Source organism: Rhinatrema bivittatum, chromosome 8, assembly GCF_901001135.1.
Source record: "Rhinatrema bivittatum chromosome 8, aRhiBiv1.1, whole genome shotgun sequence".
Taxonomy (NCBI): domain Eukaryota; kingdom Metazoa; phylum Chordata; class Amphibia; order Gymnophiona; family Rhinatrematidae; genus Rhinatrema; species Rhinatrema bivittatum.
In genome coordinates this window covers 130,711,143-130,729,144 of record NC_042622.1, presented here as the reverse complement: position 1 = coordinate 130,729,144, position 18,002 = coordinate 130,711,143, and the positions used below count along the sequence as shown (strand labels likewise).

Below are 18,002 nucleotides of genomic sequence, written 5' to 3'. Positions count from 1 at the left end.
GAAATCCCTTGTGTTAGAGAAGACTATAGTGATAGGAGTATACTACCGTCCACCTGGTCAAGATGGTGAGACTGATAGTGAAATGCTAAGAGAAATTAGGGAAGCTAACCAAATTGGTAGTGCGGTAATAATGGGAGACTTCAATTACCTCAATATTGACGGGGTAAATGTATCATCGGTACATGCTAGAGATACAAAGTTCCTGGATGGAATAAATGACATTTTTATGGAGCAATTGGTTCAGGAACCGACTAGAGAGGGAGCAATTTTAGATCTAATTCTCAGTGGAGCACAGGATTTAGTGAGAGAGGTAACGGTGGTGGGGCTGCCTGGCAATAGTGATCATAATATGATCAAATTTGAAAATGACTGGAAGGGGGACAGTAAGCAAATCCAAGGCTCTCGTACTAAACTTTCAAAAGGGAAACTTTGATAAAATGAAAAAAATTGTTAAACAACTGAAAGGAGCAGCTACAAAGGTAAAAAGTATGCAAGAGGAGTGGTCATTGTTAAAAAACGATTACCGGCATGGTTAAAAGGGGAGGTGAAAGAAGCTATTTTAGCCAAAAGATCTTCATTCAAAAATTGGAAGAAGGATCCAATAGAAGAAAATAGGATAATGCATAAGCGTTGGCAAGTTAAATGTAAGACATTGATAAGACAGGCTAAGAGAGAATTTGAAAAGAAGTTGGCCGAGGATGAAAAAACTCACAGTAAAAACTTTTTAAAATATATCCGAAGCAGGAAGCCTGTGAGGGAGTCAATTGGACTGTTAGATGACTGAGGGGGTTAAAGGGGCACTTAGAGAATATAAGGCCATCGTGGAAAGATTAAATGATTTCTTTGCTTCGGTGTTTACTAAAGAGTATGTTGGGGAGATACCCGTTCCAGAGAAGGTTTTCATGGGTAATGATTCAGATGGACTGAACCAAATCACGGTGAACCTAGAAGATGTGGTAGACCTGATTGATAAACTGAAGAGTAGTAAACCACCTGGACCGGATGGTATACACCCCAGAGTTCTGAAGGAACTAAAAAATGAAATTTCAGACCTATTAGTAAAAATTTGTAACCTATTATTAAAATCATCCATTGTACCTGAAGACTGGAGGATAGCTAATGTAATCCCAATATTTAAAAAGGGCTCCAGGGGCGATCCTGGAAACTACAGACCGGTTATCCTGACTTCAGTGCCAGGAAAAATAGTAGAAAGTGTTCTAAGCACCAAAATCACAGGACATATAGAAAGACATGGTTTAATGGAACAAAGTCAGCATGGCTTTACGCAAGGCAAGTCTTGTGTCACAAATCTGCTTTGCTTTTTTGAAGGAGTTAATAAACATGTGGATAAAGGTGAACCGGTAGATGTAGTGTACTTGGATTTTCAGAAGGCATTTGATAAAGTTCCTCATGAGAGGCTTCTAGGAAGAGTAAAAAGTCATGGTATAGGGGGAGATGTCCTTTCGTGGATTACAAACTGGCTAAAAGACAGGAAACAGAGAGTAGGATTAGATGGACAATTTTCTCAATGGAAGGGAGTGAGCAGTGGAATGCCTCAGTGATCTGTATTGGGACCCTTACTTCTCAATATATTTATAAATGATCTGGAAAGAAATACAACAAGTGAGGTAATCAAATTTGCAGATGATAAAAAATTGTTCAGAGTAGTTAAATCTCAAGCAGATTGTGATAAATTGCAGGAAGACCTTGTGAGACTAGAAAATTGGGCATCGAAATGGCAGATGAAATTTAATGTGGATAAATGCAAGGTGATGTATATAGGGGAAAATAACCCATGCTATAGTTATACAATGTTAGGTTCCATATTAGGTGCTACCACCCAAGAAAGAGATCTAGGCGTCATAGTGGATAACACATTGAAATTGTTGGTTCAGTGTGCTGCGGCAGGCAAAAAAGCAAACAGAATGTTGGGAATTATTAGAAAGGGAATGATGAATAAAACGGAAAATGTCATAATGCCTCTGTATCGCTCCATGGTGAGACCGCACCTTGAATACTGTGTACAATTCTGGTCACCGCATCTCAAAAAAGATATAATTGTAATGGAGAAGGTACAGAGAAGGGCGACCAAAATGATAAGGGGAATGGAACAGCTCCCCTATGAGGAAAGACTAAAGAGGTTAGGACTTTTCAGCTTGGAGAAAAGATAGCTGAGGGGGGATATGATAGAGGTGTTTAAAATCATGAGAGGTCTAGAACGGGTAGATGTGAATTGGTTATTTACCCCTAGTGCCCCCTAGTCTTTCGGATAATAGAAAGACTAGGGGGCACTCCATGAAGTTAGCATGTGGCACATTTAAAACTAATCGGAGAAAGTTCTTCTTCACTCAATGCACAATTAAACTCTGGAATTTGTTGCCAGAGGATGTGGTTAGTGCAGTTAGTATAGCCGTGTTTAAAAAAGGATTGGATAAGTTCTTGGAGGAGAAGTCCATTACCTGCTATTAATTAAGTTGACTTAGAAAATAGCCACTGCTATTACTGGCAACAGAAGCAAGGAATAGACTTAGTTTTTGGGTACTTGCCAGGTTCTTATGGCCTGGATTGGCCACTGTTGGAAACAGGATGCTGGGCTTGATGGACCCTTGGTCTGACCCAGCATGGCATGTTCTTATGTTCTTAACTAATCCGCCCCTGCTGTGGTATAAGGAACATAAGATATGCCTTACTGGGTCAGACCAAGGGTCCATCAAGCCCAATATCCTGTGTCCAATAGTGGCCAACCAAGTCACAAGTACCTGACAAGTACGCAAACATTAAATTAATAGATTCCAAGCTACTAATCCTTATTGATTATTAGCAGTTTATGGACTTTTTGTTACGAATGGGCTTAGGTCAGGAGTCGTGAACACCTCTAACAGGGGTGTCTCAGGGTGGAGAGAGGCAGGGCTGCAGAAGAGTCTAGATGCTGGCTGGTGCAGGCAGGAATGGGTGAACCCTATGGGCAAGTGGGAAGGTGGAATAGGCAGATGAAGTCTAACACTGGCTGGAGATATCTGATACCAGATGCATGTAGGTAAGGGTGAATACTGGAACTGCTTGGAGGTATATGTGAAAGTGAATGCAGGTAAAGGTGTACAGAAAACTGGAACTGGGGTGCTGGTAAGGATGAATTCAGGAAGCGTGCAGGTAAGAGTGATAATGGCTGGAGGTATAAGTGACTGAACTGGAGAAACAAGACTGACAAAGAACTGAACAGACAAACCAGGACAGCACTAACAGTGAACATGAAACACATAAGCCCGAAGGCAGCAGAACAAGGCAAAGGCCCGAAGGCCACACACACACAGCAAGGCAGGGTAGAAGGCCCGAAGACCATACATACACAGCAAGGGAAGCCAGACGGCCCGAAGGCCACACACACACACAGTAATGCGAGGCTGAAGGCCCGTAGGCCACACACACACAGTAAGGGAAGGCAGAAGGCCCGAAGGCTACACACAGCAGGCTGAAGGCCCGTAGGCCACACACACACAGTAGACAGCCCGTAGGCCACGACAGCAGGCAGAAGGCCCGTAGGCCACACACAGAAGGCGGAAGAGGCTAGAGCAGGGAGCCCAGACGAGCTCGATGCCAAAGCACCAAGGGAACTGCTAGGCAGAGTTATAAAGGGAAGTCTGGGATATGGAGTAGACAGAGAGGGAGGACTGGGCCAGCCAGGAGAGCATGCTCGTGGGGGACCTCTGGTGGTGAGGCGGCTGCATAGCAGCCATGGTCGTAACACTTTTGCTCAAGGAACTTATCCAAACCTTTTTTAAACCCAGCTACACTAATGTCCGGAACCACATCCTCGGGCAATGAATTCCAGAGCTTAATTATGCATTCCCTGTACGTACCTGGATCAGTCCAGACCCTATGTTATGTCACCAATCCAGCAGAGGGAGGCAGAGAAAACATTCTAATGACTCTGACGTATACCCTGGAGCACCACCTGCAGCCAATCAGTATTTCTCTGTCTCCCAGCAGAGGTGAACGTTCCTAACCCCTGAAGTCTGTGGTAGTTTGTTATTTTTTAGTCAGGTAGTTTAGGAGTTAATTTTTTGCAGACTTTATTTTTCTTTTGAAGAGAGCCTGTTCTTTTCATTTAAGTTATTTAAAAAAAAAAAAGGGTTTTATTTTTCTTCACAGCCATTTCACTGCCTCCCGGGAGGTTGCCAAGTCCTGGGAGGACTATCCCTTCTGGTTTTTGAGGCTGCCGGAGTTGGGGAGATTTTGAACCCAGCAACCACTCCTGGCAGGGGTGATACCGGGGGGCCCGGCTCACTCACCCTACTTGGAGCAGCTCCTGGAGGCCGTGGCGTTTCGGTCAGGTAAAAAATAAAAATAATCCTTCACAGCTGAATCGTTGTTTACTTACCTTTTGGTGTTCGGTGGGCCCGTGCATTTGTTTTTCGCCGCGGTTTCTTTTAGTTTTTTAGTTTATTTCATACTTTTTATTTCGCACCGTTTTTTCTTGATAATGCCGCAAGGCGTGGCCTGCCGCACTTGTGGACATGCACACGCACGCATCTCTCCAGGGAGAGTCTCTGTTCATCGTGTCTCCCCGGGGGGGGGGGGGGGGAAGGCTCATCAAGTTTGCTGATAACAAAAGGGACTCGGCCACTTCGCGCGGCCCCAAAACCTCGGCCCAGCTGCTCTCCTGCCCCGGACTCATTTCGCTGCAGTGCTGGAACTGAGGCACTCCTGTCTACTCTGAGAGTGGCGACACAACAAGCTATTCAGGGTGCTTCTGACCCGCCTCCGCTGTCGCTGCAGCCAGCAGTCCCTGGGGGGGGACAAGCCGCGCGAAACAGGGCCATATTTCTCGGCTGAAAGCCTGGAGGAGATTTCAGATTCTTCTTCCTCTTCTACTGCCTTTTCAGGGGATTTTCTTTGTTTTCTTTGCAAAGCTTACAAATCTAAGAAATTTCATAAGAGTCTCTCATCTGAACAGAGGTTAAATCCACGTTCCTCTAAAAGGGCTAGTTCCACGGATTTGGCAGTAGGGTCAGCTCCGAAGCGTCCCCTTCGTCCGGGTCCGGATCATACAATTTTTTCTTCTTCAAATGATTCTGAGCATGGCTCTTTACCTATCCCGGAAAAGTCCTTGCTGGAGGGGGATTTAAATAAAGACCCTGCTTGGAATATTAGTTCAGACCCTCATGTTGCGGATGGGGATGACCCCAAAGTAGTCCGCCTGTTTAGAAGAGAGGAACTTAGTCCCTTAATTCCAGCAATTTTACTGGAATTGGGTCTCGAGGCTCCAGTGAAAGATTCTCGGATGGGTGGCGTTGACCCAGGGTTGCTTGGCCTTAAAGGTCCCACGACATCATTTCCTTTTCATCTTTCTCTCACTGACCTTATATACCGGGAGTGGGATATTCCTGAGTTGGGGGCTTAAGGTAGCACGAGCCATGGAAAAATTGTATCCATTACCTGAGGAAGCTTTGGAAATTTGAAAATTTCCTAAGGTGTTTGCCGCTGTTTCAGCCATCACTAAGAAAACAACTATTCCAGTAACTGGGGCTATGGCTCTTAAAGATCTCCAAGATCGTAAGCTGGAGGTTCAGCTTAAGCGAATTTTTGAGGTTTCTGCTCTTGGTGTGTGGGCGGCCATGTGTAGTAGCTTGGCTTTGCGAGCTGGACTAAGATGGGTCCAGGCTTTACAAAACAATTCTTCCCTCTCTGAAGAGGAAGTTGCTCAGGCTGGTAGACTGGATGCTACAGTTGCTTATAGTGCAGATGCTTTATATGATCTCATTAGGATCTCTGCTCGCTCTATTGTTGCTTCTGTATCGGCTCACAGACTTCTCTGGTTGAGGAATTGGTCCGCAGACGCATCCTCCAAAGCTCAATTAGGGGCTTTACCCTTTAAGGGAAAATTATTATTTGGTAAGGAATTGGAAGATTTAATTTTGTCCCTAGGGGAAAATAAGATTCACAAATTGCCAGAGGACCGTCCTAGACCTAGAAGCTCTTTTTCATCTCGCTCTCGTTTTCGGTCTAACAGAAGATTTCGTTCTTCTCATCCGTTGGCTCCTCCAGCTAAACAGTCTTCAGGTAGACAACAGAATTGGTCTCAGTCCTTTTGTGGCCGCCGCTTTGGTAGACCTGGAACTTCCCAAGTCTCAGGAGGCACAAAGTCTGTCCAATGAGATAAGGCCGGTCTTTTCACTTGTTCCCGTCATAGGGGGCAGACTGTCTCTGTTTTACGGAGAATGGGCCATATGTACGTCGGATCAATGGGCTCTATCCAAGACTTACTACAGCGTTTAAGCAACCTAGGAGCTATAGTTCCAGTTCTAACGTCGGAAAGGTCGTTATTCAATTTTCTTCGTCGTTCCCAAAAAGGAAGGAACCTTTCTTCCCATTCTCGATCTCAAAAGGGTCAACCATTGTCTAAGGATTCCATAGTTCCGGATGGAGACTCTTCAGTCTGTCATAGCTTCGGTTCACAGAGGAGAATTTCTAGCATCTCTCGACCTCACCGAAGCTTATCTTCATATCGGCATTCGATCCGATCATCAGAAGTTTCTCAGGTTTTGCATTCTAGGGCAACATATTCAATTCAGGGCTCTCCCATTCAGATTAGCCACAGCTCCCAGAACATTTACCAAGATAATGGTTGTCGTGGCCGCTCAACTCAGGAAGGAGGGCCTGTTGGTACATCCGTACCTGGACGACTGGTTGATTCGAGCGAAGTCAGAATCTCTTTGTTATTATACAATCAACAGGGTAATCAGCTTTTTGAAGTCTCTAGGCTGGGTGATCAACGAAGACAAGAGTCACCTATTACCTTCCCAATCTCTGGAGTTTTTGGGTGCACGGTTCGACACTCTCTTCAAGGGATAGTGTTCCTTCCGGAGCATCACCTTCTCAAGTTCAATCACAAATTTGAGACTTACAGTCTATTCCTATTCCTTGTGTGCGGGATTACTTGATAGTTTTAGGTTCAATGACCTCTACTCTGGAGTTGGTTCCCTGGGCCTTTGCGCACATGAGACCACTTCAGTCTGCATTGCTTTCACGCTGGAATCCGGTTTCGGAACTATACTACCTTCCCCTTCCTCTTACAGAGACGGCTTGTTCCAGCCTAGATTGGTGGTTACAGACAGCGAATCTGCAACAACGTGTACCGCTAGAGATTCCAGAATGGACTGTGGTCACTACCGACGCCAGTCTTTCAGGCTGGGGAGCGGTATGTCAGAATACATCTGTTCAGGGTCAGTGGTCCGAAGAGGAAGCGCAGTAGTTGATCAATCTTTTAGAGACCAGAACAGTTCATTTAGCCTTAATCGCTCTTCAACCTCTCCTTTGCGGGAAGTCAGTACGGGTTCTTTCTGACAATGCAACCACGGTAGCATACATCAACCGTCAGTGAGGAACCCGAAGCTTCCTGGTAGCTCAGGAAGCACAACAGCTGCTCAGCATCTGCAACATCTGCTCAGCATCGCAGCCTCACACATTGCCGGGGTGGACAACATTCAAGCCGACTTTCTCAGTCGGCATCATCTCGACCCAGGCGAGTGGGAACTGTGCGAGGAAGCCTATTAAATGATATGGAACACATGGTCCACTCCGGCAATGGATCTCATGGCCACATTTCAGGATGCCAAAGCCCCTCTGTTCTTCAGCCGCAGGAGGGAAAGAGGAGCGGAAGGAGTAGATGCTCTGGTACTTCCTTGGCCAAGGGATGTTCTTCTCTACGTGTTCCCTCCCTGGCCTCTGATCGGCAAGGTTCAGCGTTGGATAGAAGTTCAACAAGTCGACATTGTCTTAGTGGCTCCGGAGTGGCAACGCCGACCGTGGTTCGCGGACCTGGTCAGACTAGCACTGGACGGTCCCCTTCGATTTTGAGATTTTCCGTGCCTTCTGTCTCAGGGTCCAGTTTGTTTGGAAGAGGTTGAACGCTTCTCTCTAGCGGCATGGCTTTTGAGAGGCGTCGGTTAAAGAATAAAGGTTATTCAGATGCTGTAGTGACTACTTTATTGCGTTCTAAAAAACCTTCTACATCTTTGGCTTATGCAAGGGTGTGGAAGGTTTTTGAATCTTGGTGTAATGAGCATCAAGTAGATCCAGTTCACTCTTCTGTATCCAATATTTTATCTTTTTTACAAGATGGATTAGCCAAGGGTTTGTCCTGTAGTTCCTTATGGGTACAAGTGGCAGCGCTTGGATGTTTTCGTGGTAAGGTTCAGGGATTATCCTTGGCTGTGCATCCAGATGTAGCGCGTTTTCTCAAAAGTGCGCAACATCTACGTCCTCCATTTCGGAATCCTTGTCCTGCTTGGAGTTTGAATTTGGTTCTTAGGGCTCTGTGTTCGGCTCCCTTTGAACCCCTTAATCATGCGACTTTGAAGGATCTCACATTGAAGGTGGTGTTTCTTGTGGCCATTTCTTCAGCTCGTAGAATTTCAGAGTTGCAGGCCTGGTCTTGCAGAGAGCCTTTTCTTAGAATTTCTGATACAGGAATTTCATTACGGACTGTACCATCTTTTTTTACCTAAGGTAGTATCTTCTTTCCATTTAAATCAGTCCATAGAGCTTCTGGCTTTTCCGTGTTTAGATCGTTTGGATCCTTCCTCTAGGGATCTTAAAAAAATTAGATGTACAACGAGCTCTGTTGCGTTATCTTGAAGATACAATTTTTGATTGTCTGATCATTTGTTTGTTTTGTGGAGTGGCCCTCGCAAAGGTCATAAGGTTTCGAAGGCTATGATTGCTCGTTGGTTAAAAGACACAATTCGTTCAGCTTATCTTCTAGCTCGTCGTGACCTTCCTGAAGGGTTGAGAGCTCATTCTACTAGGTCACAGGCTACCTCTTGGGCAGAATGACAGTTAGTTTTTCCTCAGGAGATTTGTAAAGCAGCGACTTGGAAGTTGTTGCATACTTTTGCTCGTCATTACCACTTGGATGTTCACGCTCCAAGTTCGGCAGCCTTCGGAGAGAGTGTTCTCCCAGCAGGACTCTCTGGGTCCCACCCTAATTGAATCAGCTCTCGTACATCCCAGGGTCTGGACTGATCCAGGTACGTACAGAGAAAGGAAAATTGGTTCTTACCTGCTAATTTTCGTTCCTGTAGTACCATGGATCAGTCCAGACGCCCACCCTTTATGTCTGTGTATTATATTTATCTTTTCGGAGAGTCCGCTCGTTCACTGTTTGGGTGATTAAACCGCCTTTTCATACTGTCTATTTTTCTTCATATTTTCTTGTTTATTCCCAAGATTTTTTGGGGGGGATTCTGCTTCCATTTAGGATTTGTGAGTTGGAAATTCGTTCTCCCGTTTAGATAGCTAGTTAATATGTTAGTAGTTAAATTTCTGCTTTGATACTGGTCAATACTGATTGACTGCAGGTGGTGCTCCAGGGTATACGTCAGAGTCATTAGAATGTTTTCTCTGGCTCCCTCTGCTGGATTGGTGACATAACCCAGGGTCTGGACTGATCCATGGTACTACAGGAACGAAAATTAGCAGGTAAGAACCAATTTTCCTTTGAGTGAAAAAGAATTTTCTCTGATTTGTTTTAAATGAGTTACTTGCTAACTTCATGGAGTGCCCCTAGTTCTTGTATTATCTGAAAGAGTAAATAACATTTAGTTGTTCAAGTTCTTTCATGATTTTGTAGACCTCTATCATATTGCCCCTCAGCTATCTCTTCTCCAAGCTGAACAACCCTAACCTTGAGATTACAGGCAGATAAGAAAAAAGTTTACAGCAGAACTAAAAACATGGTTATTTAAACAAGCTTACGCAGAAAACGTGCAATAGAAGCTCTCCAGCCTGCTTTTACTTTTTCTGTTAATCTTTTAATATGTACAAGATTTGATGGTCATGGGATAGGTGGCGATGTCCTTTCGTGGATTGCAAACTGGCTAAAAGACAGGAAACAGAGAGTAGGATTAAATGGGCAATTTTCTCAGTGGAAGGGAGTGGACAGTGGAGTGCCTCAGGGATCTGTATTGGGACCCTTACTGTTCAATATATTTATAAATGATCTGGAAAGAAATACGGCGAGTGAGATAATCAAATTTGCAGATGACACAAAATTGTTCAGAGTAGTTAAATCACAAGCAGATTGTGATAAATTGCAGGAAGACCTTGTGAGACTGGAAAATTGGGCATCCAAATGGCAGATGAAATTTAATGTGGATAAGTGCAAGGTGATGCATATAGGGAAAAATAACCCATGCTATAATTACACGATGTTGGGTTCCATATTAGCTGCTACAACCCAAGAAAGAGATCTAGGTGTCATAGTGGATAACACATTGAAATCGTCGGTTCAGTGTGCTGCGGCAGTCAAAAAAGCAAACAGAATGTTGGGAATTATTAGAAAAGGAATGATGAATAAAACGGAAAATGTCATAATGCCTCTGTATCGCTCCATGGTGAGACCGCACCTTGAATACTGTGTACAATTCTGGTCGCCACATCTCAAAAAAGATATAATTGCGATGGAGAAGGTACAGAGAAGGGCTACCAAAATGATAAGGGGAATGGAACAACTCCCCTATGAGGAAAGACTAAAGAGGTTAGGACTTTTCAGCTTGGAGAAGAGACGACTGAGGGGGGATATGATAGAGGTGTTTAAAATCATGAGAGGTCTAGAACGGGTAGATGTGAATCGGTTATTTACTCTTCCGGATAGTAGAAAGACTAGGGGACACTCCATGAAGTTAGCATGGGGCACATTTAAAACTAATCGGAGAAAGTTCTTTTTTACTCAACGCACAATTAAACTCTGGAATTTGTTGCCAGAGAATGTGGTTCGTGCAGTTAGTATAGCTGTGTTTAAAAAAGGATTGGATAAGTTCTTGGAGGAGAAGTCCATTACCTGCTATTAAGTTCACTTGGAGAATAGCCACTGCCATTAGCAATGGTTTCATGGAATAGACTTAGTTTTTGGGTACTTGCCAGGTTCTTATGGCCTGGATTGGCCACTGTTGGAAACAGGATGCTGGGCTTCATGGACCCTTGGTCTGACCCAGTATGGCATTTTCTTATGTTCTTATGTTCTTATGTTGATTTATTTATATTGGTTTAGGAATTTTATTGTGTTTATTTTTTTAAATATTTTATTATTTTGATGTAATTTTAACAGCTAATGTTGCGTTCAAGTGGAGTTGTGGACCCTTGGGCCGGCCAGGAGGTTGGTAAGAGTATGGCCGGTAGGCAGAGGGGGTGAAGGATGGTAGAGAACATCACCCGCGTGGTGCGGTGCCCCCCAGGAGGCGCCCGTAGGGACCGACCACGGGTTTTGGCGAGAGACGTAGCAGGTAGCTGCCAGGCAGTGGAACAAGGACTAGGAAACCAAGGACTGGAGCCCCAAGTCTGAAAGAGTCCGTGGGCAGGAGCAGGGGCTGCAAGGAGGGCTGGACCTAGGCTGGCTGGAGTACTAATGTCCAGAGCACAGGGGCCCCGCCGGACCACTCCCGAGGGTAGACGGGAGGTCAGGAGCACACAGGAGCGGGCCTCGGGAATCAGCATCAAGACTGGCGTCCAAGGTCGAGAGGCCGGGGACAAGGCCGGAGATCAGCAGCGGAACAGAAGTCCCGGGTCAGAAGGCAGGCCGTGGTCGAGGCAGGCAGCAAGCGGGAATGTCAGGAACAAGCCAGGGTCAAGACCAAGAATCAGCAGCAGAGGTGTAGTCCGGAGTCAGTAGGCAGACCGGGGTCGAGGCAGGCAGCAAGCGGGAGTCGTCAGGAACACGCAGAAGTCAAACCAAAGATCAGCAGCGAGACGAAGGATAAACAGCAACTCAAGGCACAGGGAACTGTGTGAACCTCGTTGCAAGGCAAAGTGAGAAAGTCCGGAGTCTGCTTTTATACTTTAGCCGCAGCGTGACATCACCTCGGGGGTGGAGCAGCACTTTCGGGTGCCGGGGCTGAAGTACCCAGCCCTCGCGCACGCGGCCGTCGAGGTGGGCGGAGTCCAGAGAGGTTTTGGCGGCGTTTTCGTGAGGCAGGGCTGGAGCCATGCGGTTGGGCCCGGGCGGAGACCGGCGTCCGTCCCCGTGGCGCAGAGGAAGGCAGGAGAGCCCCAGTTCGAGTGGAGCACTGCCAGGTCCCAGCGAGGAATCCTCCGAGGGGAGTCCGGGTGTCACGCGGTCAGGCAGGCCAGGAGCAGGGGATCCTCCTCAGCGGTCCGTGGGAAGGTAAGAGGCCCCGAGCCCGACAGGGAAGGAAGCGGTGGGGACCGCAACAGCTAATGTATTTCTGTGCTTCATCTTTTATTATTGTTAGCTGTTATCTTTTTATACATTTCTGTATTTCTTATGTTTAATTATAAACTGTACACCATTGTGAAGGCTACAGCTGATATGATGATTTAGAAAATCAATAAACTATAACTTTTTTTAGCCTTTCCTGATAGGAAAGCTGTTCCATCCCTTTTATCATATTGGTTGCCCATCTCTGTACCTTCTACAGTGCAACTATATCTTTCTTGAGATGCGGTGACCAGAACTACACACAGTATTAAAGGTGTGGGCTCGCCATGGAATGATACAGAAGCATTATGACATCCACCATTTTATTTGCCATTCCCTTCCTAATAATTCCTAACGTTCTGTTTGTTTTTTTGATCACCACAGCACATTGAGCCGACGATTTCAAAGTATTATCCACTATGATGCCAAGATCTCTTTCCTGGGTGGTAACTCCTAAAGTGGAACCTAACATCATGTAACCACAGCAAGGGTTATTTTTCCCTATATGCATCAACTTGCACTTGTCCACATTAAATTTCATCTGCCATTTGGACACCCAATCTTCTAGTCTTCCTGCAATTTATCACAATCCACTTGAGATTTAACTACTCTTTATAATATTGTGTCATGACACAAATGTAAGCACCACACTCATTTGCCCCTTTCCAGATCATTTTTAAATATATTAAAAAGCACCGGTCCTAGTACAAATTCCTGAAGCACTCCACTCTTTACCTTTTTCCACTGTGAAAACAGACCATTTAATCCTACTCTGTTTCCTGTCTTTTAACCAGTTTGCACCCGTGACTTCTGAGTTTTCTTAGAAGCCTCTCATTAGGGACTTTGTCAACCGCCTTCTGAAAGTCCAAACACACCATACCTACCGGTTCACCTTTGTCCACATGTTTATTCATCCCTTCATAAAAATGTAGGAGATTTGTGAGGCAAGACTTCCCTTGGGTAAATCTATGCTGGCAGTGTCCCATTAAACCATGTCTATCTAAATGTTCTGTGATTTTATTCTTTTTAACATTTTCTATGATTTTTTCCAGCATTGAAGTTAGGCTAACCAGTCTATAGTTTCCCAGATCTACCCTGGTGCCCTTTTGTGAATCGTTTTTGAACGATTAAAATTATCATCAGATAATTTTTAAATCGTCCTAAATCGTCAGCGTGCACTATACAATACAAATGCCCCCAATTTATCATCATAAATCATCCTAAATCGTTAAATAGGGCACGGGAATTATTTGGGGGAGGGCGGGAAAACTGGCACACCAAAACAACCCCTAAACCCACCCCGACCCTTTAAAACCAATTCCTTACCCTCCCCCACCCTCCCGAACCCCCCCCCAAAATGTTAAATTATCTGGTGGCCCAATGGGGGTGGTCCCGGCGCGATCTCCCGCTCTTGGGCCATCGGCGCCATTTTGGCTGCCACTAATTAAAATGGCGCCGATGGCCCGATAAAAAAAAAAAAAACCCACCCGACCCTTTAAATCGACCCCCCTTAGCCTCCCCCACCCTCCCGACCCCCCAAAAACCTTTTAACATTACCTGGTGGTCCAGGGGGGCCTCGGGGAACGATTTCCCGTTCCCAGGCATCAGCTGCCCCAATAGGGGCTGATGAGTAAAGATGGCCGGCGCCATCTTTAAAGATGGCGCCGGCCATCCAGTGCTCCTACCATGTGACAGGGGCTGTCCAATGGCACGGATACCCTGTCACATGGTAAGGGCAAAGGGGCATCGGCGCCATTTTTTTTTAGCGCAGCTGATGCCTGGGAACGGGAAATCGTCCCCCGAGGCCCCCCTGGACCACCAGGTAATGTTAAAAGGTTTTGGGGGGGGGTCGGGATAGTCGATTTAAAGGGTCGGGTGAGGTTTTTTTTAGCGGCGCGGGCCTCCCTAAAAAAAAAAATTAGCGATGTGAATTGGAATCGGAAACGATTCCAATTCACATATCTTAACGATCAGATTCCCCCCCCCCCCCAGCCAAACCTGATCGTTAAGACAATCTGGCACACGATTCACATCTCTACTGGCCACCCTACTGTCTTCAGGTACAATGGACAATTTTAATGATAGGTTACAAATTTGTACTAATAGGTCTGAAATTTCATTTTTGAGTTCTTTCAGAACCCTGGAGTGTATACCATCTAGTCCAGGTGATTTACTACTTTTCAGTTTGTCAATCTAGCCTACTACATCTTCCAGGTTCACCATAATTTGGTTCAGATCATCTGAATCATCACCCTTTAAAACCATCTCCAGAATGGGTATCTCCCAAACATCCTCCTCAATAAACACAGAAGCAAAGAATTCATTTAGTCTTTCTGCAACGGCCTTATCTTCCCTAAGTACCCCTTTAACCCCTCGATCAGTCCTGCTTCGGATATATTTTAAAAAGTTTGTATTATGAGGTTTTGCCTCTATGGCCAACTTCTTTTCAAATTCTGTCTTTGCCTGTCTTATCAATGACTTATATTTAACTTGACAATGCTTAAGCTTTATCCTATTTAGCCTCTGATGGATCCTTCTTCCAATTTTTGAATGAAGATCTTTTGGCTAAAATAGCCTCTTTCACCTCACTTTTTAACCATGTCAGCAATCGTTTGGCCTTCCTTCCCCATTTCTTAATGCATGGAATTCATCTGGATTGCACTTCTAAGATGGTATTTTTAAACAATGTCCACGCCTATTGCACATTCTTTACCTTTGTAGCTGCAACTTTCAGGTTGTTTTTTTTAACTATTTTCCTCATTTTGTCAAAATTTCCCTTTTGAAAGTTTAATGCTAGAGCCATGGATTTACTTACTGTCCCCCTTCCTGTCATTAATTCAAATTTGATCATGTTATGATCACTATTGTGAAGTGGCCCCACCACTGTTACCTCTCTCACCAGATCCTGGTCTCCACTGAAAATTAGATCTAAAATTGATCCCTCTCTTGTTGGTTCCTGAACCAATTGCTCCATAAAACTGTCATTTGTTCTTTCTAGGAACTTTATCTCTCTAGCATGTCCTAATGTTACATTTACCCAGTCAAAATTGGGGTAATTGAAATCTAATAACATCAAGAGTCAAGAATTATCCACTGTAATCCATATTACCAACAACAAAAGTGGACAAAAATGAAGTTTAGAAATAAAGGCTAAAGAAGGCGTCAGCAAGCCTGACGTTGTATGTTCACACAGAGACACCAACCGGTCTTTTCAATCATTCGCCTTCTTTTAAATTTATTAACTTTCAACAACTTTTTGTTCAAAAAAATTTTTTCTTTTTCTTAAAATATCCTCCGTTAGTCATAGACTCTTTAAAGCGGATGTATTTAATTTCAATACGGCCGTATTGAAATTAATACGGCCGTATTGAAATTAAATACATCCGCTTTAAAGAGTCTATGACTAACGGAGGATATTTTAAGAAAAAGAAAAAAATTTTTTGAACAAAAAGTTGTTGAAAGTTAATAAATTTAAAAGAAGGCGAATGATTGAAAAGACCGGTTGGTGTCTCTGTGTGAACATACGTCAGGCTTGCTGACGCCTTCTTTAGCCTTTATTTCTAAACTTCATTTTTGTCCACTTTTGTTGTTGGTAATTGAAATCTCCCATTATTAATACACTCCAATTTGTTTAGCTTCCCTAATTTCTTTTAGCATTTCACTGTCCATCTCATCTTTTTGGCCAGGTGGATGGTAGTATACTCCTATCCTGATACTCTTCCCCAACACACAAGGGATTTCTACCCATAAAGATTCGATTGTGCATTAACGACTAGATTTTAAAAGCCCTATGCGCGCAAATTATGGCCTTTATGCGCGTGGCTGGGCCTTGTGCGAGCTGAGCGAATGTTTAAAGAGGCCTGGCCTCTTACGTAAAGGCCTGTATGCAAATAAGTGCCCGGCCTCTTCGAAGAGGTGGACCGGGGGCATGATCTGGGTGGGGCGGGGGTGGGCCGGGACAGTGCCATTGTTGGCTGTCCCAAAGACTCATGTGCTGGCAGCTGAAGTAATTTTCAAAACAAAGAAAGAAACAAAAAAAGGTAGGGTTTAGGGGGTGGGGAGCAGATGGGAAGAAGGAGGGAGTTTAGATGTGGGGGGTAGGGAAGTTTCCTCCCGGTCCACTCCTTAATTGGAGTGGACTGGGAGGGAACTGGGGCGGCCCAAATGCATTGCAATTACAGAGACATAATTAAGTGAATCCCATGAATGGGATATGGCCATACCACGCTAAAACCTGTTGAGGAAGAATAGGGATGTCAGAAAAGGGGGAGGAGTTGTTCTCTGTCAAAAACAATATCAAAGCAACTGAAATGCAGGAGGCATGGAGAAAGGAAGAAGCACTGTAGGCAGTCTTTAAAAAAGACAATGGCACTTCCATTTACAATGCTGTGGTCAAAGGCCACCGACTCAGAAGAACTGGACAGAGATCTGGCTGAAGACATCCAAGAGGTTCTGCTCATCAGATATTTTAATCTATCAACTGAATACGGATTGAAGTATTCCTACTACAGAATATGGTAAACGTCTAGAGTATGTGTGATGCCCTTCAAGGGGCTCTGCTCAGACAAATGGTGATAGAACTCAAGAAGGGAGGAGTGATGCTGGTCCTGGCACTCACAAATGAAGACAGCATATCTAATATTTAGTGATCATCAGACAGTAAGATTGGGTATAGAGACCAAGAAGGAAAGAAGTCACATGAAAAACAAAGTCCTGGATTTCAAATATACAGATGTTGATAATATGGTTAGATACCTTGAGGAGGAGCTAGAAGGCTGGGAGAAACTACAGTGGACCAAATTAAAAGGAGCTATAATAAAAGCAACAAATCTTTACGTAAGAAAACTAAATAAATGTATGAGTTAAATGAAACAGTTATGGTTCACCAAAGAGGTGGCTGAAAAACTAAAGGAACTGAAAAAGAGAAAACTAACTGATGAAGCTGAAAGAGACAAAGAAAGAAATCAGGAGAGCAAAAGCTCAAGTTGAAGAAAGGATAACCAAAGAGACAAAGTGAGGTCTTTAAGATCATGAGAGGTCTTGAACAAGTAGATGTGAATCAGTTATTTACACTTTCGGATAATAGAAGGACTAGGGGGCATTCCATGAAGTTAGCAAGTAGCACATTTAAGACTAATCGGAGAAAATTCTTTTTCACTCAATGCACAATTAAGCTCTGGAATTTGTTGCCAGAGGATGTGGTTAGTGCAGTTAGTATAGCTGGGTTCAAAAAAGGTTTGGATAAGTTATTGGAGGAGAAGTCCATTAACTGCTATTAATCAAGTTGACTTAGGGAATAGCCACTGCTTTTAATTGCATCAGTAGCATGGAATCTTCTTGGTGTTTGGGTACTTGCCAGGTTCTCGTGGCCTGGTTTGGCCTCTGTGGGAAACAGGATGTTGGGCTTGATGGACCCTTGGTCTGACCCAGCATGGCAATTTCTTATGTTCTTATGAGGTGACAAAACATTTTTCTGATATATCAGATAAATGAGAAAGATCAATGATGGTATTGGAAGACTGAAAGGAGCCAAGGAGCAATGTTTAGAGAAAGATAAGGAAAAAGTAGAAATATTAAACAAATACTTTTGATCAGTGTTCACTAAAGAAGACAGTCAAAGAGAACTGTTGCTAGTTGATAAGTGTATGGATGGGAGTGGGGTAGATGCAACCCCATTTACAAAAGAGTGTGTTTGGGTGGAACTAGCAAAACTGAAAGTGGACAAGGCCATGGGGCCTAATAAATACATCCTAAGATACTAAGGGAGATAAGAGAGGTGCTGGGAGTC

General features: G+C 44.3%; 1 protein-coding gene across 1 annotated transcript in view; it reads left to right on the top strand.

Annotated features, from left to right (window-relative positions):
- LOC115097527 (collagen alpha-1(I) chain-like) overlaps positions 1-18,002 on the top strand; it is a 251,382-nt gene that overhangs the window by 35,826 nt on the left and 197,554 nt on the right. The window lies entirely within an intron of this gene.